General features: G+C 33.3%; 1 protein-coding gene across 4 annotated transcripts in view; it reads left to right on the top strand.

Annotated features, from left to right (window-relative positions):
• Ppn (proteoglycan-like sulfated glycoprotein papilin) overlaps positions 1 to 27,151 on the top strand; it is an 87,632-nt gene that overhangs the window by 23,091 nt on the left and 37,390 nt on the right. The window lies entirely within an intron of this gene.

The following is a 27,151-nucleotide window of genomic DNA, read 5'->3' as shown; positions in this document are numbered from 1 at the left end:
CAAACTTTGTAAAAAAAACGGGGGCCTACTATGGATTGCAGAAAAATGTCTTAAAATTTTCTATGACGGCTCACTTATTAATTTTCTTAAGGGCTTGGTCTAGTAGTGCAAACAAATGCATCCTGTCATCCTATATGTAAATAATACAAATGTACTAAGGGAAAGTTGCTCCACTTAATTTTTAAAAATTAAATCATTCGTATGCATAATTTAATATTCGTAATAAGTACCAAAAATGACAATTTGAAACAATTTTCGTGAAAATTACACCGGGTGATTTTTTTTATCAGTACACAAAATTTGCGAATACTTTCTATTGATATCTTCAACTTCATGTTTATATAACTGATCAACTTTTACAAAGAAATTTGGACGAAATATAAAAAAAAATAAGCTTTCCATACAAAATGCATAACTCTATACATTTTTTTCGACCTAAGTTTCTTAGTGAAAGTTGTTCAGTTTAACTAATAAAACGGATAAACAAATTTTGTATATAATAAAAAAAATGTAATGTTTGTGTTAAAAAATTATCAAATAGAAAAATACGCAAATGAAAACAAAAGATATTTATTTCTGACTAGCTTCCGCCCGCGACTCCGTCCGCGCGGATGTCGGTCTTCGCGTCTTCTACAGATTTATTATATTATGTATAATATATAGATTTATATTGATAAACCTAATAAATCTTTTGCTAGCATTCTGATGCTTTATCGGTTGCACTGGATTTATCTCTTTTTCAATCGCTTGAATGATATAGGATGGGTCCTTGATGGGCATCGAATGCTGAAGTCTCGAATCAATCAATTCTGACAGTAGGCAATTTATGTAAAATCTTGATAATGGTCCATCATTTTATTTTGCCTAAACGTTACATAATTTTTTATATATTCTATTTTTAACGAATGATTCACTCCAGCCCAAACAGCAAATAAGCAGACTTCTGCGTCTGCAACGCTTAGTTGTCCCTGAATTTGGAAAAAATAGTCATGATTCTTATCTATGACAAAAGTGTTATTTTTTGCATTGTATTTCAAATATTATTTTTTTTATTTTTAACCGCATCTTCCGCATTCATGTCTTTTGCCGGAATTAGACATTTAACTTCTACTAGTCCCATTTTCCCTTTTTGATATGGGAGTGTATAAAGTAAATTTTTTAGATATTTCTCGTTATACTTTTAAAAAGTTATTATTGTCATTTTGCTCATTAGGTAAAGTTATTTCGATATCAGTTTTAAGTTTTTTGATACCTGCAATAATAACGTCATAATCGCCTGCACATACTTAACGATTACACCCTGTATACAATCCACCATCCACATTCATAATGTTTTCCTGTCCTCCTCTCCTTTACGCTGTTCACCGATACATTTTAAATGAGTAAATCTGCTACCACTGAAGGATGTTTCATTGTGATCAGCAAATTTTCACCACTGTTGTCGATTATTTGTTTTTCATTTTTAATCAGCAATTCATCATCAGTTTTGTTTTTTGCAGATTGGTGATGTACCCTAACAATACGTCGAAAAGGGAAAGCATCAACGAATTATCGTTTTCGTCCTCTTTTTTTATTCTTCGCGTCTCTGTTACTTGTGTTTGTTTAGTTCTCAACAGTCAACACCCACTGAATTTTCTATGTTATTGTGATCTTCCATTACATCTGAGTTTTGATGATGTGATGATAATCCATTCGTTTTAATATTGGTACTAAGAGTTGGTGCACTAAACTAGAAATGGCGGACTAAATTTGTCAGCGCGTCTGTAAGATCAGAATATAAAACCAACATAAATATTTAAGTTACAAAATTAATAATCAAACAACATGCCGCTACGTTGAAAATGACTAGAAGAAAAAATTAAAACACCTCGGCATATAATTTTGGAGTAAACAAATCATTTTCCCCGTATGGGGATTTCTCCGGATGAACTTGGGAAGTTCAAGTTCTCAATACAAGTTTATATTATATTTCGTATTTCTCAAACGAAAAATAAACATTTTTGGAACTTCAAAAAAAATTATATTAAGTATAAGAAAATTTATGAGCTTACTTTAGTTTTAAAGAAATATAGATCCCTTTACTGACACCCCGTAAAATAAAGAAATTGTTGCCAATCACCTTTGCAATCTATTTGGTTTCATTAACTTTATGTTCGAAGATAATTTTTTTTCTAGTAGTTACACGCGTATTTTTTTCGTTTATTTTCCATATCGAAATCAAATGTTTAAAAATACGAATATTTGCACAAAACTAAGATAAAAATAATCAATTAACAAAAATATTAAATTTAATGAAGTAGAGCAACTTTCACTTCGGTATGAAGGAAAATCGAGCGTAGAGCACACGTCAGAACGCTCCGGCCCAAGGAGCGCGACTAAAGAAATTCGCTAGGATTTTTCCTAATTATTTTAAATATTTTTTTTAATATTTAAAGAATTATCAAAATTAAAAAAAAATTTTTTTAAAGGATTAATACTCATTGTTCTTCAACCAACTCGAATAAATTAATGGAAAAAATAACTTTTAGCAGTATTTATCAATAGATTTTGTAAGGCAAAAAATGGGAAATTTAATGAATTTATAACGTTCTAATTAAGAAAATCATAAGTTTTTCGGCAATTGTATTCAGCAGTTTTTAATAACGACTATATAAGGATAATAATGCGCTGATCAGATTGTATAAATTGTAATCGGTTGCAACGTAGTGAGTGCACAAACTTAGCTCGAAATGTCTTTGGGGGAAAGAGACTTATCTTGAAGGCCTGATTAAGGTAACATAAAGTAACTTTATAAATGTGAAAAAATTCACGCGCATTGCGTATATAACACTAATTGATAAACAAGAAAAAAAAATTCAGTTTATCATTTCATTAGCCGGGAAAAAATTGTCAAATAACTTGTTGAAAACGCAATTTTGCTAGACTGCAGCCTTAAGAATATAATTATGAGAGAACCCGCTAGAAAAGCTAGGCAATAAATTTCCCGCTGCACTTAAAATTATGTCAACTAGCTAGCGAACGAGTTTGACAGTTATGCAAACATGGCTGCCGCACTTCGGCAGCTTTACAAATCACAATCAAACAATTGTGCGTAAAATTGTTGCGCACACAAGCCGGTATGGAGCACGGAAGCGGGAGAAAGAAGTGCTAATTGTGAATTTTATCAAAATTGTAAAATTTTTGAACATTTTACACTCAACTTATCATGCTAATTATATCGAGCTTACTGCGAAATAGCCGTTGCATTGAGCGTTGTTTAAAAATCCCTGGTATTAAGGGAGATTTTGAAGGCTTTGAATTTAAATACTTATATTATTAGTCGAATAGAATATAGATTAACGATTACATACTTTAGAATTGATCGGTAAATGTATCATTTGAAAATCACCTAATAAGAAATGTTGAGTCGGAAACTCTACATCTCTTATTAGTGCTGCATTTACGGTGATATATTGAAATGAAAAGTTAAACATTTAGATATATATACCTATATAATTGTTATTATGGATTAATGTGGCACATTTATTGCAATAAAACTCAAGTATGCTGAAATTAGCGAAAATTGCAGAATATAATATATTATGCATACGCAATATGCATACTTTAGCAATCCATAAAGAAAATTCATGTATCAAAATTATAACAATAGACTCATTAATTTTAGCATACAGCACGCAATAGAAATTCTAATGAAGTCATCTCAATTGACGTCCGATAATACGTATAATGGTCGTATTTCGCGGTCCGTTGGCCCTACGGCCCCGTTCCGACAATAGAGCCCGATGAGGCGCGTCCCATTTGAAAAACTTTGTACATATCAATCTCCAATATAACAAGTTGTAGCGGGTAACAAGATATTGTGCATCTAATGCTATATCTTTGCTATATCATCAAAATATTGCATCATGATTCGTTACGAAATAAAACTTGTAAAAGTTTACAGTTGTGAGTACGGAAAGGTAGAGTAATTTAAATGATATTGATTACCTACATATTTAGTGGTCATTATCAAATTACTCAATATGTGTATATGTTTTTCTGTCCGAGATACCTGTCAAGCCCGTGTGTGTAAAGTACACACACACGAACACGAATTTACAAACACATGCGTCATAGATGTTAGTGAGAAACACAGGTGAAAAATTAGAACACTCTTCTATTGCTTCTATAATAACTAAGGCGGCTTGTGTGTGTTTATTAGAAACACCCCAATGACCAATCCATACATCCATACAAATCGCCCTTTTTTATCGAGTTTTGTCCTAAAATGGAAAACATGTACCAGGCCAACAGATTACGCAAAGAGTGAACGAGCACTACCCTTAAAACGACCTCAAGATGCGCAGACTCGAACTTGTCTTTACGCAACCTGAACCCCATATCTAACTCTTTCTAACGCTCTTTCTGCCATCTCTCGTTGTATCTCTTTTGCACATATTTAGATAGGGTTGCGTTCACATACCCTTCGCTATGTATGTGTGGATTCAGGTTAGGGTGCACACAACCCCTTGGATAAGTGATGCGTATATGACTATGGTGTGTGTAACGTCTCACACGAAAGCATACGTGATAGCGACTTCCTATTGATTCCTGTTATCCTGGTGCACGAGTATGTGAAGAGATTAGAATTTGCTTAGCAAACGCCTGTTTTTTTTCTAATCTCACCCCATACATGAAAATCTAATGTGGAATTTTCTAATACCTACGCAAGTGAATCTGTAAAATGAACACGAATAACTTTATGAGATAATATGAGAATTTCTAATCATTAGGTGTATCCACACACGAGAGCTTAGAAGGAGAGAGGGATAGAAATATTTCCGTCTCTGTCAATCCTGTTTCATTCCCCGGGAACACACACGTAGGAATATTGATATGGTTTTGATGTATTTTTTTGATTTAATTTTTATCGAATAAATTGTCGGTGTCATAATTCTGTTTATTTTATGTTGAACAATTTTGTAATGTAATAAGCGTTTCACTTTCATTCATTTTTTATCGTACATAAAACGTAGTACAGATAATAATTAAACAAGTGAAGTATTTGCGATCTGTCGTACATGAGCGTCAAGTTTACACATAATGAGAGTTAGAGGAAATTTGCTGATGGCACATAATTTATTTATATTAGTTTTATTTACCTATGTTAATGCGATTGTATTACCTTAAAGTAGTTGTTATATAAATACGCTTAGTTATTTTATGTTATTGGCAATGGAATATTATATTTATTATAAGATGAAGTGAGTCACTCACACAGTCACTCATAACACTAAAAATTATGTATGTAATGAATAAAGATAACTTATAATTTTTTATATAGTTAAAAAAAATTAATACATAATATATGAACGTACATATGTAATTAAATGATCTGTACCTTTATAAACTCTAGCATGAGCTAACCCGTGTATATTTTTATAACTTGAAATATTACCCTTAGGCTATTTTTCCTTTTTTTCAGGTAAGTATAATCAAATAGCGGGCACCATAAAGGTCCATCAGACGTCGACTATTATAAATCAAAACTAATCCAGTCTCATGTGGGGTCGACGGCGATTATAGCCCTCATAATTTTATAGCTTTTGGTCCAATTAATTAGATTTTACTTCATTTTAAGTGATGTTTGTTTGTTGTACAGCAGTTAATACTACCTATATTTAGGATAAATTATAACATGAATCCAGTTAATTTATTATATCGAAGTAGGTATCTATCTAAATAATATGTTTATGATACTCACGTAAATCGGCTTCTCTTTAATACCCAGATAATAAATTTGATTATTCTAATTTAAAACAAGCACACGATTTACATACATACAAACTTTTGAATGTTACTTGTGAGTGAGTCAAAGCCATGGGAAAATGTGAAATTATTTCAACCCGGCGCACAGGAGAGCAAAGATATCTATCTACGTAGCAGCTTCTTACATATTGAACAAATGAAGTAGCAATTTCACTAGCATGCTCGTGATATGGACGGAACTGATAGAACTTCCGCCGCCCACTCTGTCCGTGCTCTCAGGGACGAACTAGCAGAGGATTCCTTTTTGGTAATATGATATAAAAATAAATATTTAACCATATAAAATGGATAAGTAATGATAAAGAAACAATTGGAGTGCTCGAATGATGAGAGATTTGTAAATTACGATTATACTCGCATAAGTGTAACATTTATGTTTATGGAAAATCGAGTATGTAAAGTTCGTTTTTTTTAAATAAACTATAAGAAAAGCGGTGAGAACTGAGAAGAAAGGTAAAAGCACACATTTCCTTACTTTTACACTTACGTAAAATTGCTTTGTAAACAGACTTGTGTTATGAGATAATAATAAATAATAACTCATTTTAAAACATTTTAAAATATGCCATACCTAACATCTTCATCATATTATTGGTGTAGCTCTAATTTTTTTTTCAAACATTTAAGAGATCATTTAAATTCTCTTTGCCATTCAAAATTTATCAGTACATATTATAAGCATAAGATACCAAAACTAGTTTCTTAAACGAAGAAAGATTCGTTAACAAAATGCATTCCCTTAAAAAAATACATCTTTTATCTTTCCGATCTTAGAGGGCTTCTAAGAAGGAAGTACTTGACCGCAACGTGACGGAACAAATTTTATAAAAGGTTAAGATTTAATCCTAACAAAGACTGCAGTAAGGTTAAAATACTGATAATATTGTTAAAGTATTTCAAAAGTCGCATTCTTTTGACCTTTTTGTTATTTATAAACATGATGTGATAAGAAAGACTTAAAATTAAACAGAACTTTTTTGTGTTCTAAGTATGTACTAGGAAAATATACCTTAACCGTTTTAAATAACAACGTATCTAAAGATAACAAAAAATTGCCATGTATAGAAAACAAAAGAATCTCAACAAAGTCTACAGAATTGAGCTAACGCGTGAGATCAATGGTCCCGCCAGTCAATATTGACCCCTAACACGACGCAACTAATTGCGTTGCGTTGTCCTGGACGCGACATCTAATTACTTATTAGACGATTACTCGGTCGTTGACTTGCGAAATATTTCGGCAACTTCCAAGTATGTGACATGTCACCTACGGGTCAGAAACCACTAATTTACAGTTTATGTTTGCTTGGTATTTGTTCAAAAACAGCTCATTAGTTAAGTAATTTAAAAAAAGAAAAACTGATTATAGAAATAGAAAAATTAATAAATAAATCACAACGTAAATTGTAGTTTAAAATTACGTTTATCACTATTAACTACTTAGCTAATGCTTAATAAACGATTATTAATTCTTAAAAGTGAAAGTAAGCAAGGTAGAGTTGACTCTACACGTCGCGTGCCAAACCTAAAATGAAAAGCAAAGGTAACCAAGAACGCATGCGTCAAACAGGTGACACTGGTTTTGTTGGCCAATATAACTCGAACCACCCTTTCTATAATATTAACCCTCGTCAATAAGCACTTGTTGGGTCAAGAATAAATGGTTATAGATACAGGTAGAACAGGTGGGACGCATGCGCCAGGTAATCGCACCTTCTATTGCTTCATAGACCCCTGGTACTAGGCTGGCATCTTGCCACAGGTACGCTTCTAAATAACAGGTGTTGAGGTCTCATAGGTCTTCCTTATTTGACCCCTAACACCTCCCCTTGACCCGTTTCAGTATTGGTCTAAGATCCGAACATAAGGCGAAATTCAACGGCGTGATAATAGAATGAGACCAATTTTATAATTAATTTAACCAATTTTATATTCTTTTATTATCTCGAAACTGCAATTAATAAAAAATAAAAATAAATAAAAAAAATTTAATTCATTAAAAATGTCCTGTCCAGGATTTTCCCAGTCAACCCATTTTTAATACATTTTTTAATAGACTAAATTAATTATAAAATTGGTCTCATTCTATTATCACGCCGTTGAATTTCGCCTTATGTTCGGATCTTAGACCATATTGAATAATTGAACCCTAGTATAGCGCGATTGAAAATTTAAAAGGAACTATATTCAGCAGGTAATCAAAGATTAAATTAGCTTGCAGTGACGATTCTCATCGTAAAAGCTCATAATTAAAGCTTTTTCTATTGAACCAATTCACGGTATATAAATCTTGGAGTAAATATTATTATGTTAAACTCTATCATTACAACAACTAAAATATTGAGGACAATTTGCACAAAGAGTAAAAAACCAACCTTCAAATTAGATCAAAATATTTGTTAAATTTATTATTTTATTATGTTATTATAAAATTATTATTTTATTATGTTACACATTAATTGTAAAGAAAGCTTTAAGAAAGTATAATAAATTGGCTTTTTGAGATCAAAAGTGACTACAATAAAAATTAAATCTGGGGCAAATTATTCTCCAAATTGCATTTAATCACTTCAGTCATAAATCACGGTAGTCGTAAAATTCAACTATAGGCAATCAAAACCGTATCAGATTGGTTCCGCGCGTTCCACGTATAAATGTGTGCCTAATACGGTGTACGGTGTGATTTGCCAGTGTAACCCACACAAATTGATTGTATGATATTTTTCATACTTAAATGACAAATATAGGTTTTAACTTATCACTAAATTATTGATTTATGGTAGTTTTTTTGAATATTCTATGCGTTTTCTTTTGGCTTTTGGTAAGTGAGCACCTACTGGCATTTGACGCCTACAGCGATCAGAACATAACTAGACTACTATTAATCTAAGACTTAATGTCCACTTATATTAACTCAAATCGAACATCCTAGTATAAACCAAGCCTCTGTCAAGCACTATAATACAAATAAAACGAATAATTATACCTTTTTCTTTTCCTTATAATATGCATTAATTTTAGTCCTGTTTGCCACATCTTTTGTTTAATCAGAGTTTGTAGACGATGTTGCATCTTAACAATAGAGTTCCGCGAAAATAGTTGATTAAAAAGGAATACTTCCTGGAAATAAAGTTTCAGAGATCATTAACCGCTACGACTGTTTCATTTTCGTGATACTGGGTTCGATGCCCGGCGCAGCCAAGCGCGTCACTCGCGATACTAATTGATTAAAATGATCTTTGTCTAGAATATGACCTATCTAGATCGGTAGCAATTGAGCAGCTTTTTTTGGAGACAAAAAAATTACATCACAGTTCTGGCATGTCATGATATTATTTTCGCGGTTCACACGGATTGTTATATGGTAAATTTATCTCTTTTAGATTAGTCATAATTGGTGCAGTGTATTCTAAATATAGAGTTCATTTTGTCGTTTGTCGTCAAGTGGAGTGATAGTGGTTCTACCTACAGAACCTGAGGTAAATATAAACCTTGGTCTTTGTAGATCCGTCCACGCAAATGTTCATTTTCGATACATAAACAATGATTATGATATGATTGAGTGTTTATGATGACGTGTGAGTTTCTGAACTCCACCATTATTACTCAATTTTTAAAACATCAAAAGAAATGCTTCACTTGTCAATCTCCGATTTTTGAATTACTTACTTAGGTTTAATAATAGCAGGTATGAATCTTGACTGGTATAAAATATCTTCTTTTATTTGCATTTCTTGGGAAAGAACTTTTTATTAATTCTGTTTATATTACTCATTTCTCAATTTAGTCTAGTGCCTATAAACCTAGTTCTCAAACAAAAACTGGGTCTTATTTATGTAGGTACTTAAGCGTTTGTTTGAAGTCTGCAATTACTCAGTGAGGACTTAACGAGCTAATACAAAATTGGGTCAAATATATAAGTCTAAGTGTTTGTTTAAGCTGTTTTTAGCTTTAACTAATCGAAATTTATTTGGTCTTAGGCACATAATTTCCAGCGTACTTTAAACTATATCTGGATAAAATTTTAGTTAACCTGTATTTGCACTTTACTACTTTTTTTCTACTATTTACACTTTTTTATTCTATGAATATAGTATAATACGTAAAATCTAAATACAAAGCTCCTTTTTAAACAAGACGCACGTTGCAAAGCTCTCTATTGCGTTTCTCTCATTTAACCTAGCTTACGATTTAATGTCGATTTCATGACATCATTGAAAATGATTAGGGGCCACTATCATCATATTACGCGGAGGACTATGAAAAAAGACTAGTGCAAAATTGGTGCAAAAGCTTAAAAAAATCATTTCAAAAATATTTGTCAAGTTCAATGCTCTGCCACGCAATGTCTAACGTCAGAACAATGTTTTACGATTTGGCTACGATTTTATAGCTCATGCGATTATTTTATGAAGATAAAAACAATAAACTACATTATTTTATTAAATCTATGAAATCCATGATTGTTATTATATACTGAGATTGGTAGATTTTCCTAAAACCCATGCCTTTGAAGTTTTATAAACTTATAAAAAAACTTATCGGTTCTCTTATATTCTAGCTCGTACCGGCTTCGTGTTAAATCATATATACCGGTATAGATATTATCATATAGATAGAAACTACAAAATATTTGGATACTTATTAAATATCTAAAATAAACAATCGAGTACCTATTGCTTATTTTTTCCAATACAAATAAATTCAACCTCTTTATTAGGAACGTGCAGATACCGTCACGTGATATATAGCGAGATTGTAGTTGTTACTGTTATTTGAACAATTGTTAAAAAAAAAACTTTTTTTAATCTACAATATTTCAAGCCTAAAGTGTCAATAGTAGGCGTAGAGGCTGACCATGAAAATATGAAGTGGGAACGTAAAAGGTGAATCTTAAATTTAAATAGAGGTAGCTCATCAGATAAAACAAACAACGCGTTAAAACCTTTTTTCTTTCGTTACAAATAGAAGACAATGTTATTATGTTAATAGTGTATAATAGGTAGGTACATTTTAAATAAATATACTACAGCGGACTACTGCGAAATGTATGTTATCCATAGAAATATTATTTTGTTTATAATTCAACTTCCACAAGATGTTATTACAGTTGAAAAATTATCCCGTTTCTTATTTTCTTAGAAGCCGTCATTCCATGAAAATTGCTAAGTCATATTTACAATGCACATGCTTTGATAAGTTTGTTTAAGCGTTTAATGAGGAAAATTTGGTCGTAAAATATTTGTTAAATAGTTTTTAACCAAAACCACAATTATGTAATTGTTATGGGAAAATTTATAAAATTTTAAGATTATTTGGAAAAATGTATGATCCTATTTATTTATAATGTTTTCCTTCTTTTATCAAACAATAATAATTTTAAAGGAAAAAAATTAAAATTAGTTTCGGTGTATGAGTTGTATGACCCATAAACACCCCGACTGCGTTTTTCTGCTTAAATCGAACATGGTTTACAATCATGAATTCATGAGTATCACCATGGACCCAATAAATTCCATGGTATCACTGAAATTTAAATAATGACGTACCTAACAAGTTATCACGGAATTATGCACACTTATAAATATTTTAAAACAATAGCTGCTACCAAAAAGCAGACATATTAAAAACATCGGCCGTTGAATTTAAATGTGCTAATAATTGTGGGTGATATGATCATCGATTCATTTTTGGACAAAGCTAACATTGTTATTTGTTGCTTAATAAAAGGATTATATTAACTAGCTATAAATCGAATGTAGTGATGACCGACCTGTGCTACTTTGTAATTACATATTAGGGTTGCCTCTATTGTATTAAAGTGTGTTTTTACGTCATTTACATTGATTACAGTACCTACGACTATTAATCCGGTTAACTATAGTACTAAAAATGCAGGTAAGGTTGCATATAATTTATCGCTTTTAATTGGAAAATACCTCAAAGTGTATTTGTTTAAAGTAAATATAGATAAACGAAAATTGCTAAGATTACCTGAACATAAGAGTATCGCAAAGCCAAAGTTCTCTAATTCAGAACGAAGTAAATAAGTATATTTGGTGATAATTATTATCGAAGTTGTTTTATCATGGTTCAATAAAGTGTACTGCATAAAACTATTATTGAGGAATAATCTTAAATGTAATGTAAATATTACGAGTATTAGGTTTAAAAAGATACATTTTAATTTATCTTTATCAAGTAAATTTATGGCTGCAACCTTATTCCTAGTAACCATTCACCTTGCGTGGGTGAACATAGGTTTACTGAAATCTAGAGAACTTTGCACCAGTTTTAAAAACACTCGTTTCTTTTTATTGACAGATTGATAGAGGAAACTAGAGTTTGTTTATGATCTAGATACGTCCATAAAACTTTAAAATAAATTATTCGATGATGGAAACTCCTGCTTTGTTGCATTTTTATGTGGAACATGTTTTGTGAATCATCATCTTTGTGACATATCACACTAGCGGATTGCGAGCGGTTTCAAAGCGGAGCGGGTGCGCAACGAATACGTTGCGGTTGCGCAGCGAATTCGTTGCGGACGCGTGGCAGATGCGCAACGTTTACGTCGCAGTCATGTACACTCATTAACAAAATGGAATCCGTGCTGGTTGTTACTTATAACTTGTGATAGTATAATAATTATGAGATCATTATTTTTTACGAGTTTCATAACATGTTAATGTTTAGGGTATTGTTTTATCTATTAAATCTTGGTCGAAATGCAATCAGATAACTTAATTGCTCATTAAGAAAGTTCATTAGTGAAATAAATGTTAAAGCTCCTTAACTAAAACAGGGCTATCTTATTATTAGATAAATAGCAGTGAATAGAAAATTTTATCAAGCAACCAGCAACTCACTATCACTTTGCTCATAATTAGGTTCACAAAATCTCTTTATAACATACGTTGCTATGGGAGAGATTATACTGGTCAGTCGTTACATACTTTTGGAATGTATGGTACATTCTAAAAGTCCTAGTAATTCAATTTTATAGCACCTTTTTTTAACAACTCCAGTTGTTATTACATCTTTAGTTAACTGTTAAGTAAGTGCATTTCCACAGTACGGTTAAAAAATTGAGTGCTACAGAAACGATGGAAATATTGAATGGAAGTTAGGCAAGGCGGAAGGGCTGGCTTTTGTGCGAGAGTATACAAAATGACGCGTCCGCAACGAATTCGCTGCGCAACCGCGGCGTGTTCGTTGCGCGCCCGCAACGTATTCGTTGCGCACCCGCTCCGCTTTGAAACCGCTCGCAATCCGCTAGTGTGATATGGCACTTTATTTAGGCTTAGATTAAGCTCAGACAAATTATTTAAAGTACCTATCCTATAGCTCACAGAAAATGCAAGTAGAAATAAAAATAGAACGCATATTTTTTGTATATCGAGGCATAATTACAAACTTTGAAGATTCAAGAAAAAGCTTTACAAATTATTTTTTTGACATCTGCAAATCTTTAAACTACTTATGTATATCGCTAGCAATAAACTGAACGTTAGCAACAAAGTCTTGCAACAATTAATAACCAAAGTTATTGTTCCATAAAAATGACAATACATTGCCTATCTGTTGGAAGACATCAATATGAGCTGTCGCTTCATTTGGAAGTCTTACACCCGTTAGGATGGCGTCATTTCAACAGTTACCCATTAAAATTGGCGAACCATACCCGTGGGCTTTGTCAACGATTAATATAACCTATTTATACAATGGATTAGCAACATTACATCATGCATGTCTGCGATGTGTGATACATTTGTTTATAAAAGTTTGTTAATTATGCTGACAATTGGAGTGAAATATATCCTGAGTGAAAAGTTTTATGTTCTTGTTGTTGTCTTCAGGACCAACGACTTTCTGAACTTTTGAAACCCCTGAAAATCTGAAAACTGTAGATACGTTTATAAATTGAGAACTACTTATATGAATACGAATTTCAATGTTGCGTAATATACGCATTTATCCACAAATAATAGCATTTCAAGCTCTAACGCGCATCAGCTGATATTTTTAGCTCGTTACAAGGCGCTAGACTAGAGAGTTAACTTAATAAGCTATAAAATATATTATCTTAAATTATCTTAGAAAAACGTGTATGATAAAATTGAATAACCTCAAAGATTACGTTATTACATTATAGACAGATATATTTTTAACTATTCATAATATGAATTTATCACGATATGTATTCTTAGATATGGTATATTTCCAGTTCTGGTATATTACTAGATTTTTATAATATCTACGAATATTCATTTCGTTTTCTGCTTTAATAGAAATACATAACCACTAACCAAACCTGCAAATATGAACTATTACTCCCTTGATCATCCAACAATATCAAATTTAATTAATAATTTAAATATCACATCGTTATGTTATTACACTTATAAAACATATTAATAGAAATGAACATAGCTCTCATACTATATGTTAATAGTTTTAGCAGTATATTATTATTAGTCTGTGGTTTTAGCAGACGCGTCGGCGTCAGGTCGGAAGCGCGTAATGGGACTTTGCATACACAATGCGTTTAAAAATAATTTAAATGGCTATCAATAGCCACTTGGAGTATATTTTATATATTATGGTTATGATACAGTCGTTCGATATGCACGTGAATGTTTTTTTAACTGTTATGTATTACTTTACTCTATGACTCTTATTATTACACTAGCTGTTGCCCGCGACTTCGTCCGCGATTCGGTCGTTTTTCGTCATTCGTCGTTTAAAAAAAATACGTGACACTTTATTTTTGAATGTTCTTAATTGTCTCTTATAAAATTTAACTACATTAAAATTGAATACTCTGATAAGAAAATCTTAAAATCATCGAAAATCATAGACATCGAATATCTGAGAAAAACATGAATGAATGTGATTTAAATTCTACATTTCTTAGTAATTAAAATAATAATCTAAATTAAATGTAGATTAACAGTTTGAGCGCACCATTATAGAATATGTACCTAAGTAATAAATTACGTTAGTTTACATAGTAACTTTACTAAAAACACGATGACTTTCTTTCGCGCTCGGTACCACAAACTAAGCATGTTTGTGGTACGTGGCCCGCGTCACTTTACCCCCCACGAGTTCCCCTCCGTTGCTATGCGAAAATACATTCGTCGCCCTACTGTAGGAAAAATTGTAATACTGTGGCCTGGGCGTTATAACACGCTCAGGGAATTCCTGAGTGCTGATAGACTTCCGTCTATCGGCATTTATACCAATTTTATATTAATATCACCATCTTGAGGAAAAGCTTCTAATGTCGATTTAAAACGCATATATACGGATTAACCTGATGAATTAACATGTTCTAAAATTGTGAAATGAGTTCAGTTTTAAATTCGAGAAATATTGATTTCTTGTATTCGATTATTCGTCGTAGTCGAATACAAAATATATTTAAAGAAACTTAGGTTGGCCTTCAGGCAAAAGGGATCCTATCAAATGATAAACTTGACCTTGTATCTTAAAAGTAAGAATGAAAGGAGCATCTGATAATTGTTGAGCACCAAAGGATCATTTAAAACGCAATACTATAAGAGCTAATATTGTCTAAGAACTGTTTAGATTGCACATGTTCCTCTAAAACTTAAAAGTAGTGATTTCAAAGGTTCCGGCGTATCTTCAAACGAAAGCCGACTCCTTACTCCACTTTAAAGCATTACAAAAAGAACATACTACGTTAATATCGCCTATACAGAAGATGATCTGTAGGTAATCAATTGTGAGGTTATAAGCAAACCCACTTTTATATTTGTCGGACCACACCACCGAATTTGTAGATTGATCTTCTATGTTTACCTCTAAGTCATTAAGACTATGTCGAAATCTGTCTGCAGTAAGACGGGCCTCTCGCTATTCGTCCGTTTCAAGAGACCAATAGTTTCAATTCTTAATCTTTCATTAAACAAACTTATTAATCGTTCTTGTCTCAAATAATGGTAATATTCGCGTCCCTACTCTAGTCATTGCTTATGCTCATGTTCATCTTCGAGAGATCGAATAATATTATGGTGCACCCTATTATTTGTCAAACGGTCTTCATATTGAGTAAAAGTTTCAGATTCTCGAGATAAAATATGACGATCGTGATCAGCTGTGAGACGTAATTCCCTCTCAGTGAGGGTTTCGGTCTCACGGGATAGTACAATATGCCATTTGCGATCAGCTGTGAGACGTTATACCCTCTCAGTGAAGGTTTCGGTCTCACAGGATAGTACATGCCGTTCGCGGTCAGCTGTGAGCCGCAATTCTCGTTGTGAAGCGGTTTCAGGTTCGGCATAACACATGTTGTTTTCGGTCAATAGTAAGCCTCTTATCTCTAACGATCCTTGAGAACTCTTATTTCTCATTTTCTTAACTTTGCTCGAATTTCGATATAAAGATTTTTTAGGTGGCACTGATGCGGGTGAATAAAAATTAAGTTAAAGCCTGATTCCCACGACATGTTTGCTTCACAAATCCGACCGCGCCACACCACACCACATGCCATGGGAATCGGCGCGCTTGTCGCTCGCCAGTGCTTGCCATACGCACACATGCCGTGGGAACGCTCAGTTCAAATCGCGACGGATGGCGACAAGCGCTTGTCGTCTGCCAATGCTTGTGAAGCAATCTATACATATAATAAAATCGTAGGAAAGTCAAAACTGTACATTGAATATTTTTTTAAAAGAATACATATTCCATGATCTATAATCGATATAGAAGCCAAAAATATAGTTTTTAGAATTTTTGTCTGTTTGTCTGTTTGTCTGTATGTTTGTCCGAGCTAATCTCGAAAAGTACTGCATAGATTGACTTCAAATTTTGCATGAATATTACTAACAGGTCGAGTGAGGTTTTTTTAAACATATAATCATGCTATCACCTCCGGGGGAGGAGCTGTGAACCTTTACTTTTCTTACGTATTCCGTGTACTACGACAGCGTACAATCTAAAGACTCATGTTTAAATGTTGTTTTTGAGTAAGCCATGCTATTATCTAGCTTTACACTATAAAAACTACGTCATTTACGTAATTTGGGCAGAGAAACTGTTTAATGAATCTTAGTACTATAAAGACAAATTTGATTCAGCGCCATCTATGAGATTTCGTAAAAATCAAATCAATTTACATGTTAACACTACTGAACACAATGTTAAAAATTAATAATTTAAATATAATTATGTTAGTTATTTATTTAACTCTTTAACCCATAATAAATCTTCCCTTCCCTATAAGGTGCGCTTATAATTCGTGTGAATATACTACATTTTTAAAAGTGAGGGTAGATGTATATTATTTTAAGTCAAACTAGACACCATTACAGTTAATCTAATATTGATTGTGTTCATTGGTTACATTTTTAAAAATCTTCGTGTTTTAATAATTCGATCACGAGGCGGGACTCTAATACAAAAAGGTTAGTTTGTTGATAATTATTATTCATTCATCATTTACATGTTGTTAGTAAAAAATAATATACTTTGACTGTTAATACTTTTGTTCAGTATTTATCTATATGATTATTGCTTGGTAACAGGGGCGTAGCTACCGCCGTATCTGCCGTATCAATTATACGGGGCCCCCGCGCCAAGGGGGCCCCCAATGTGCGCTTTTGTGAGAAATCTTTACTTCCTAAGGGCCCCCAAACAAATTTTTATACGGGGCCCCGCCAAGGCACGCTACGATTCTGCTTGGTAATTAATATATTTTCATGTCGTATACCTAATTATAAACATAAGTGTGATGTGAAACTAGCTGGATTTATTTTTACACACTCACAGTCTTATATTTTGTGTTAATGTTAAAATAGTATTAATAATAGTGTAAATCATAATATTTTTTCAAAGTTAAAAATATTTCCTTTTTTCTGATGGTGTTGCCATCGAATTAAACCGCGCTGTCGTTTCGTTCACAAAAAGTCATGTTATTAGGACCGAATATGTAGCCGCCTCAACTTACGGAAACGAGAGTAACCTGCGTTGTCTGTTAGTTATTGTATAGTCGAATTTAACGTTACATGGAAATTGGAATCTAAATATATGTATACCTACTTATATTAAATCTGTAGAGGTCAATTCTGCACATGAAATATATTTCCTAAATAACTATTATTTTTCATATTCGTGAGCAGAGCAGCAACTCCATTTTTAAGCTTTCGTCGCGTGTGCGTTCTTAATGCGTGTATCTTAATGGTTAAAGCTACACATAAATCAAGTATGAAAGAAATGTTCTCCATATTATATAAAAAATATCTCCCGACATCATAAATGTCTATCTTTTATGGTTGAGCTTAGGAGTTCAAGCTTTCTGATTATATTTGTCTACTAGCTGTCCCCGCGACTTCTTTCGCGTTGAATAGTGACTATGGGACCTATGACCATGGGCTCAGGGTGGGGCAACAATAAAAAATCATTTTTATTTTCATGCTCCCACTCCCGCGCCCACTCGCACTCCCACGCCATATGCCACGTTCAGTCCCAATCCCACGCCCACGCCCACTCCCCTTCACAATTAGTACATACCAGATCAAAGTCAGGGTAAGCGCCCCACCCAGCCCCACCGTGGCTACGCCCATGCTGAATTACTACTTAAGATACAATTATTGAGTAAATACGTACTAAAGTCCGGTCGCGAAGCAGAAAGAATTTCGTACAATGACCTCTTTACCTACTGACAGTGGTCACAAACATTTTTGAATGAAGTGCAGTTTACATGAAATATTTGGAGGAGAAAATGTTTTTTACTAATTTATTAAATAAATGTCCTCTATTCATTTACAATACTTATTAGTTAGTTACATTTTAACTTTTTCAATAACAACGATATATTATATAAAAAAAAGTGTGCGTGTACACACATAAGAAGTGAAACTTCTTTATGACCTTATTTTTCAAAAAATAATTTACTATGTAGGTACAATATTACAGAAATACGTTATTCTAACACGCGATTTCGACTTAGGCGGATTTTGATTGGATATAAAGAGTTTGAGGTTTATTCTTATAAATTTTGAATTCACAAAATCATAATTGAACACCTGACACCAATCAAGCAAACACAAACCTTACGCTCTCAGGTTAAAGGTTTACAATCCCTAAGGACGGCGGTCATTGCACCTGTGCGAGCAAGACACATTATTTTTACAAGGGAGTGACAGTGACAGGTTAATGTACGAAATTCTTCCTGCTCCGCGACCGGACTTTACCATAAATAATTAAAAGAATTGTTATTAAAATTTCTTACTAAACTGAGCTAAAAAACTTACGTACCAAATTATTAAAGAAAATCAAGAAATGAAATGCCTAACCTATACCAAATAGTTACTACATAATGTAATTAAAAATTATGATTAGTATATAATATCGAAAATCAAAAAAGAAATGCCTAACTAATTCTACGTACGTGTACGTCTACGTAAAATTTCTTTTAAATTATGTCATATTATTTTTTAGGAACCAGGGGGGGGAGAGGAGCAAATTCTATTTCCTTCCTTTCTTAAACGGATGTTTTTAATAATCTATGGTGTAGCCACTGATCAGCTTAATCGATACTCAGTTTTTATCAAATCCAGCAACAAATCCAAATTAGATCTTTCCTGTCTCACGCACGTAACTAAAGGCTGAAGAGAGAGAGAGCACGTAACTAAACCGTTTAGACGAAGAAAAGTGTATAGAAAAAGGAATAAATAATTTCATAAACTTCCCGACGATCTTTAAAAATAAATTATAACTTTCATTTTTTTCATTCCCACTTTTACCCCTATGTAGGTATAATAAGTGGATGAACCAATTTTGATACACTTTATCTAAGAACCAGCGTCGGAAAATATTCTGCCTAACAAAAAAAACCGCATCTAATTCGGTTTACCTGTTAGCCAGCTACGGTGCCATAGACAGACACACACACACAGAAATACATAGCGGTCAAACACATAACACCAGTCTTTTTGCGTCGGGGGTTAAAAATATAATACGACATAATTTAAAGGACATTTTATGTGGAAAATTTACCTATACACCAGGGTAGATAATTTTTGAAACAAAAAAAAAATCGCAGTAGGATGAAACCCATTAGAAAAGGATATGATAAAAATGTAAGGAAAAATAAATTACGGTCAATCGGAGTTCGGGAAGTGGGAGGGGGGGAGCTTTTAAGAGAAAAAAATGGTTTCTCTCGATTTCTCGATAATAATAACACCTGCTAATTTTTTTCTACATATTTTAATTGTACAGACATCACTTTTCCACAATTTTATTATATGTATTGCTTCACAAGCATTGGCAGACGACAAGCGCTTGTCGCCATCCGTCGCGATTTGAACTGAGCGTTCCCACGGCATGTGTGCGTATGGCAAGCACTGGCGAGCGACAAGCGCGCCGATTCCCATGGCATGTGGTGTGGTGTGGCGCGGTCGGATTTGTGAAGCAAACATGTCGTGGGAATCAGGCTTTAACTTAATTTTTATTCACCCGCATCAGTGCCACCTAAAAAATCTTTATATCGAAATTCGAGCAAAGTTAAGAAAATGAGAAATAAGAGTTCTCAAGGATCGTTAGAGATAAGAGGCTTACTATTGACCGAAAACAACATGTGTTATGCCGAACCTGAAACCGCTTCACAACGAGAATTGCGGCTCACAGCTGACCGCGAACGGCATGTACTATCCTGTGAGACCGAAACCTTCACTGAGAGGGTATAACGTCTCACAGCTGATCGCAAATGGCATATTGTACTATCCCGTGAGACCGAAACCCTCACTGAGAGGGAATTACGTCTCACAGCTGATCACGATCGTCATATTTTATCTCGAGAATCTGAAACTTTTACTCAATATGAAGACCGTTTGACAAATAATAGGGTGCACCATAATATTATTCGATCTCTCGAAGATGAACATGAGCATAAGCAATGACTAGAGTAGGGACGCGAATATTACCATTATTTGAGACAAGAACGATTAATAAGTTTGTTTAATGAAAGATTAAGAATTGAAACTATTGGTCTCTTGAAACGGACGAATAGCGAGAGGCCCGTCTTACTGCAGACAGATTTCGACATAGTCTTAATGACTTAGAGGTAAACATAGAAGATCAATCTACAAATTCGGTGGTGTGGTCCGACAAATATAAAAGTGGGTTTGCTTATAACCTCACAATTGATTACCTACAGATCATCTTCTGTATAGGCGATATTAACGTAGTATGTTCTTTTTGTAATGCTTTAAAGTGGAGTAAGGAGTCGGCTTTCGTTTGAAGATACGCCGGAACCTTTGAAATCACTACTTTTAAGTTTTAGAGGAACATGTGCAATCTAAACAGTTCTTAGACAATATTAGCTCTTATAGTATTGCGTTTTAAATGATCCTTTGGTGCTCAACAATTATCAGATGCTCCTTTCATTCTTACTTTTAAGATACAAGGTCAAGTTTATCATTTGATAGGATCCCTTTTGCCTGAAGGCCAACCTAAGTTTCTTTAAATATATTTTGTATTCGACTACGACGAATAATCGAATACAAGAAATCAATATTTCTCGAATTTAAAACTGAACTCATTTCACAATTTTAGAACATGTTAATTCATCAGGTTAATCCGTATATATGCGTTTTAAATCGACATTAGAAGCTTTTCCTCAAGATGGTGATATTAATATAAAATTGGTATAAATGCCGATAGACGGAAGTCTATCAGCACTCAGGAATTCCCTGAGCGTGTTATAACGCCCAGGCCACAGTATTACAATTTTTCCTACAGTAGGGCGACGAATGTATTTTCGCATAGCAACGGAGGGGAACTCGTGGGGGGTAAAGTGACGCGGGCCACGTACCACAAACATGCTTAGTTTGTGGTACCGAGCGCGAAAGAAAGTCATCGTGTTTTTAGTAAAGTTACTATGTAAACTAACGTAATTTATTACTTAGGTACATATTCTATAATGGTGCGCTCAAACTGTTAATCTACATTTAATTTAGATTATTATTTTAATTACTAAGAAATGTAGAATTTAAATCACATTCATTCATGTTTTTCTCAGATATTCGATGTCTATGATTTTCGATGATTTTAAGATTTTCTTATCAGAGTATTCAATTTTAATGTAGTTAAATTTTATAAGAGACAATTAAGAACATTCAAAAATAAAGTGTCACGTATTTTTTTTAAACGACGAATGACGAAAAACGACCGAATCGCGGACGAAGTCGCGGGCAACAGCTAGTACATATAATAAAATTGTGGAAAAGTGATGTCTGTACAATTAAAATATGTAGAAAAAAATTAGCAGGTGTTATTATTATCGAGAAATCGAGAGAAACCATTTTTTTCTCTTAAAAGCTCCCCCCCTCCCACTTCCCGAACTCCGATTGACCGTAATTTATTTTTCCTTACATTTTTATCATATCCTTTTCTAATGGGTTTCATCCTACTGCGATTTTTTTTTTGTTTCAAAAATTATCTACCCTGGTGTATAGGTAAATTTTCCACATAAAATGTCCTTTAAATTATGTCGTATTATATTTTTAACCCCCGACGCAAAAAGACTGGTGTTATGTGTTTGACCGCTATGTATTTCTGTGTGTGTGTGTCTGTCTATGGCACCGTAGCTGGCTAACAGGTAAACCGAATTAGATGCGGTTTTTTTTGTTAGGCAGAATATTTTCCGACGCTGGTTCTTAGATAAAGTGTATCAAAATTGGTTCATCCACTTATTATACCTACATAGGGGTAAAAGTGGGAATGAAAAAAATGAAAGTTATAATTTATTTTTAAAGATCGTCGGGAAGTTTATGAAATTATTTATTCCTTTTTCTATACACTTTTCTTCGTCTAAACGGTTTAGTTACGTGCTCTCTCTCTCTTCAGCCTTTAGTTACGTGCGTGAGACAGGAAAGATCTAATTTGGATTTGTTGCTGGATTTGATAAAAACTGAGTATCGATTAAGCTGATCAGTGGCTACACCATAGATTATTAAAAACATCCGTTTAAGAAAGGAAGGAAATAGAATTTGCTCCTCTCCCCCCCCTGGTTCCTAAAAAATAATATGACATAATTTAAAAGAAATTTTACGTAGACGTACACGTACGTAGAATTAGTTAGGCATTTCTTTTTTGATTTTCGATATTATATACTAATCATAATTTTTAATTACATTATGTAGTAACTATTTGGTATAGGTTAGGCATTTCATTTCTTGATTTTCTTTAATAATTTGGTACGTAAGTTTTTTAGCTCAGTTTAGTAAGAAATTTTAATAACAATTCTTTTAATTATTTATGGTAAAGTCCGGTCGCGGAGCAGGAAGAATTTCGTACATTAACCTGTCACTGTCACTCCCTTGTAAAAATAATGTGTCTTGCTCGCACAGGTGCAATGACCGCCGTCCTTAGGGATTGTAAACCTTTAACCTGAGAGCGTAAGGTTTGTGTTTGCTTGATTGGTGTCAGGTGTTCAATTATGATTTTGTGAATTCAAAATTTATAAGAATAAACCTCAAACTCTTTATATCCAATCAAAATCCGCCTAAGTCGAAATCGCGTGTTAGAATAACGTATTTCTGTAATATTGTACCTACATAGTAAATTATTTTTTGAAAAATAAGGTCATAAAGAAGTTTCACTTCTTATGTGTGTACACGCACACTTTTTTTTATATAATATATCGTTGTTATTGAAAAAGTTAAAATGTAACTAACTAATAAGTATTGTAAATGAATAGAGGACATTTATTTAATAAATTAGTAAAAAACATTTTCTCCTCCAAATATTTCATGTAAACTGCACTTCATTCAAAAATGTTTGTGACCACTGTCAGTAGGTAAAGAGGTCATTGTACGAAATTCTTTCTGCTTCGCGACCGGACTTTAGTACGTATTTACTCAATAATTGTATCTTAAGTAGTAATTCAGCATGGGCGTAGCCACGGTGGGGCTGGGTGGGGCGCTTACCCTGACTTTGATCTGGTATGTACTAATTGTGAAGGGGAGTGGGCGTGGGCGTGGGATTGGGACTGAACGTGGCATATGGCGTGGGAGTGCGAGTGGGCGCGGGAGTGGGAGCATGAAAATAAAAATGATTTTTTATTGTTGCCCCACCCTGAGCCCATGGTCATAGGTCCCATAGTCACTATTCAACGCGAAAGAAGTCGCGGGGACAGCTAGTAGACAAATATAATCAGAAAGCTTGAACTCCTAAGCTCAACCATAAAAGATAGACATTTATGATGTCGGGAGATATTTTTTATATAATATGGAGAACATTTCTTTCATACTTGATTTATGTGTAGCTTTAACCATTAAGATACACGCATTAAGAACGCACACGCGACGAAAGCTTAAAAATGGAGTTGCTGCTCTGCTCACGAATATGAAAAATAATAGTTATTTAGGAAATATATTTCATGTGCAGAATTGACCTCTACAGATTTAATATAAGTAGGTATACATATATTTAGATTCCAATTTCCATGTAACGTTAAATTCGACTATACAATAACTAACAGACAACGCAGGTTACTCTCGTTTCCGTAAGTTGAGGCGGCTACATATTCGGTCCTAATAACATGACTTTTTGTGAACGAAACGACAGCGCGGTTTAATTCGATGGCAACACCATCAGAAAAAAGGAAATATTTTTAACTTTGAAAAAATATTATGATTTACACTATTATTAATACTATTTTAACATTAACACAAAATATAAGACTGTGAGTGTGTAAAAATAAATCCAGCTAGTTTCACATCACACTTATGTTTATAATTAGGTATACGACATGAAAATATATTAATTACCAAGCAGAATCGTAGCGTGCCTTGGCGGGGCCCCGTATAAAAATTTGTTTGGGGGCCCTTAGGAAGTAAAGATTTCTCACAAAAGCGCACATTGGGGGCCCCCTTGGCGCGGGGGCCCCGTATAATTGATACGGCAGATACGGCGGTAGCTACGCCCCTGTTACCAAGCAATAATCATATAGATAAATACTGAACAAAAGTATTAACAGTCAAAGTATATTATTTTTTACTAACAACATGTAAATGATGAATGAATAATAATTATCAACAAACTAACCTTTTTGTATTAGAGTCCCGCCTCGTGATCGAATTATTAAAACACGAAGATTTTTAAAAATGTAACCAATGAACACAATCAATATTAGATTAACTGTAATGGTGTCTAGTTTGACTTAAAATAATATACATCTACCCTCACTTTTAAAAATGTAGTATATTCACACGAATTATAAGCGCACCTTATAGGGAAGGGAAGATTTATTATGGGTTAAAGAGTTAAATAAATAACTAACATAATTATATTTAAATTATTAATTTTTAACATTGTGTTCAGTAGTGTTAACATGTAAATTGATTTGATTTTTACGAAATCTCATAGATGGCGCTGAATCAAATTTGTCTTTATAGTACTAAGATTCATTAAACAGTTTCTCTGCCCAAATTACGTAAATGACGTAGTTTTTATAGTGTAAAGCTAGATAATAGCATGGCTTACTCAAAAACAACATTTAAACATGAGTCTTTAGATTGTACGCTGTCGTAGTACACGGAATACGTAAGAAAAGTAAAGGTTCACAGCTCCTCCCCCGGAGGTGATAGCATGATTATATGTTTAAAAAAACCTCACTCGACCTGTTAGTAATATTCATGCAAAATTTGAAGTCAATCTATGCAGTACTTTTCGAGATTAGCTCGGACAAACATACAGACAAACAGACAAACAGACAAACAGACAAAAATTCTAAAAACTATATTTTTGGCTTCTATATCGATTATAGATCATGGAATATGTATTCTTTTAAAAAAATATTCAATGTACAGTTTTGACTTTCCTACGATTTTATTATATGTATAGATTTTGCGGGTTGTTGTGGCGATTTTAAATACTTTTGCTGTAGAACTAATAGTTATGTGAACTCTGCTGAAGTTAGAAGTAATCTAGAAGTTAGAAGTAATAACTTATGTTGTATAAATAGTAAATACAACGGTAATATGCTATCTGTGCATTTTCAATTAGAACCTTAACCTAGTGGTGGGTCGTTGGAGAGAAAATGTAAGGGCCTGAAATAGTGAAAGAAAGAAATTATGTCTAAAACGCGCACGCAAGTGAAGCCGCGGGCGGAATGCCAGTATGCATAAGCGCAATGTAGCGCCGTAGCTATATTTTATTTAAATACAAGATAGCTACTAGGTACATAACAAGCTGTCGTTGCTTACATTCTATGATATCTTCCGCCAGCATTATTTTCAAAAAATAAGCATCAACATGAACCAGCCATGAAATCGATTCCCGTAAACATTTTATAATGATACAGCGGACTATACACTGCCATTGTAAATTACGTGTTTACGAGACAACGCCTATGAGTAACGTTTGATAATTTTATTAGTTTTTCATGTTCTCTCATAACATGAAATTACGAACGACTGTTGTAAAAACCCGAATACCAAGAAATGTGTGTGTGAATGATTTGTTTATAAATAAACTATCTTTCTGTCCGCGGCATCGGCCGCTTTTCCTAAAAATTTCCTCTCGAATCACTGTACATTTTAAAGATTTAAGCATGCTTATGGATGTTATAGGGACAGAGAAAGCGACTTTGTTTTATACTATGTAGTCAGTAGTGATAATGTTTTATTTTATAACGTACATTGGAGTTTATTTACTACTTTTATTTTACAGGCAAATATAAAATATTAATGAACTCTACAAGCATAGAGTGCTAACAATAATAAACGATTACATAAAGCAAATGTAAGAATAATGTAAACAAGAGTATTCGAGTTTTGAGCAAATCTTTGTCGAAATTCAACAAAGCAAGGCAAACATTGCAATTTGTGCCAAGCACCTATTCAAAGAAACGAGGGAAGTGTAAAGATAATATTTTTTGCTTACATTTTAGCTTTTGCTATTTGTTTATCTATTTATAGATATGAATATGTCAGATTTATTTCTAACTAGCGGTCCGCCCCGGCTTCGCCCGTGGTACATATTTACGTTTTCTCTACATAAAAACCATCTTCGTACTTCAAGGAATATAATAAAAAAAGAATTATCGAAATCGGTTCAGCCGTTCTCGAGTTATGCGCTTACCAACACATTTTGCGATTCATTTTTATATATAAGAAGATATTTCATTATTACACGAAGCTTTTTCACTGTTAGAAGCTTAGAGGTTAAAACTTTCTGTAGACTAGTACCTAAAATTTCCTTTAAAAAATTTCCTATATTTAATACGAAATTTTACTTGTCTACCTACATCTACTGTTTGAACACTTCTATTATATAAAAAACTAACTAAGATTTGTTTAATAAAAAAATG

The sequence above is a fragment of the Colias philodice genome, chromosome 18 (assembly GCF_061535455.1).
Source record: "Colias philodice isolate Cphi_HAF_F1 chromosome 18, ilColPhil1 Martin Lab GWU primary, whole genome shotgun sequence".
NCBI lineage: Eukaryota > Metazoa > Arthropoda > Insecta > Lepidoptera > Pieridae > Colias > Colias philodice.
Note: the sequence above shows the minus strand (reverse complement) of the source record. Positions and strands in the feature narration are given on the sequence as shown.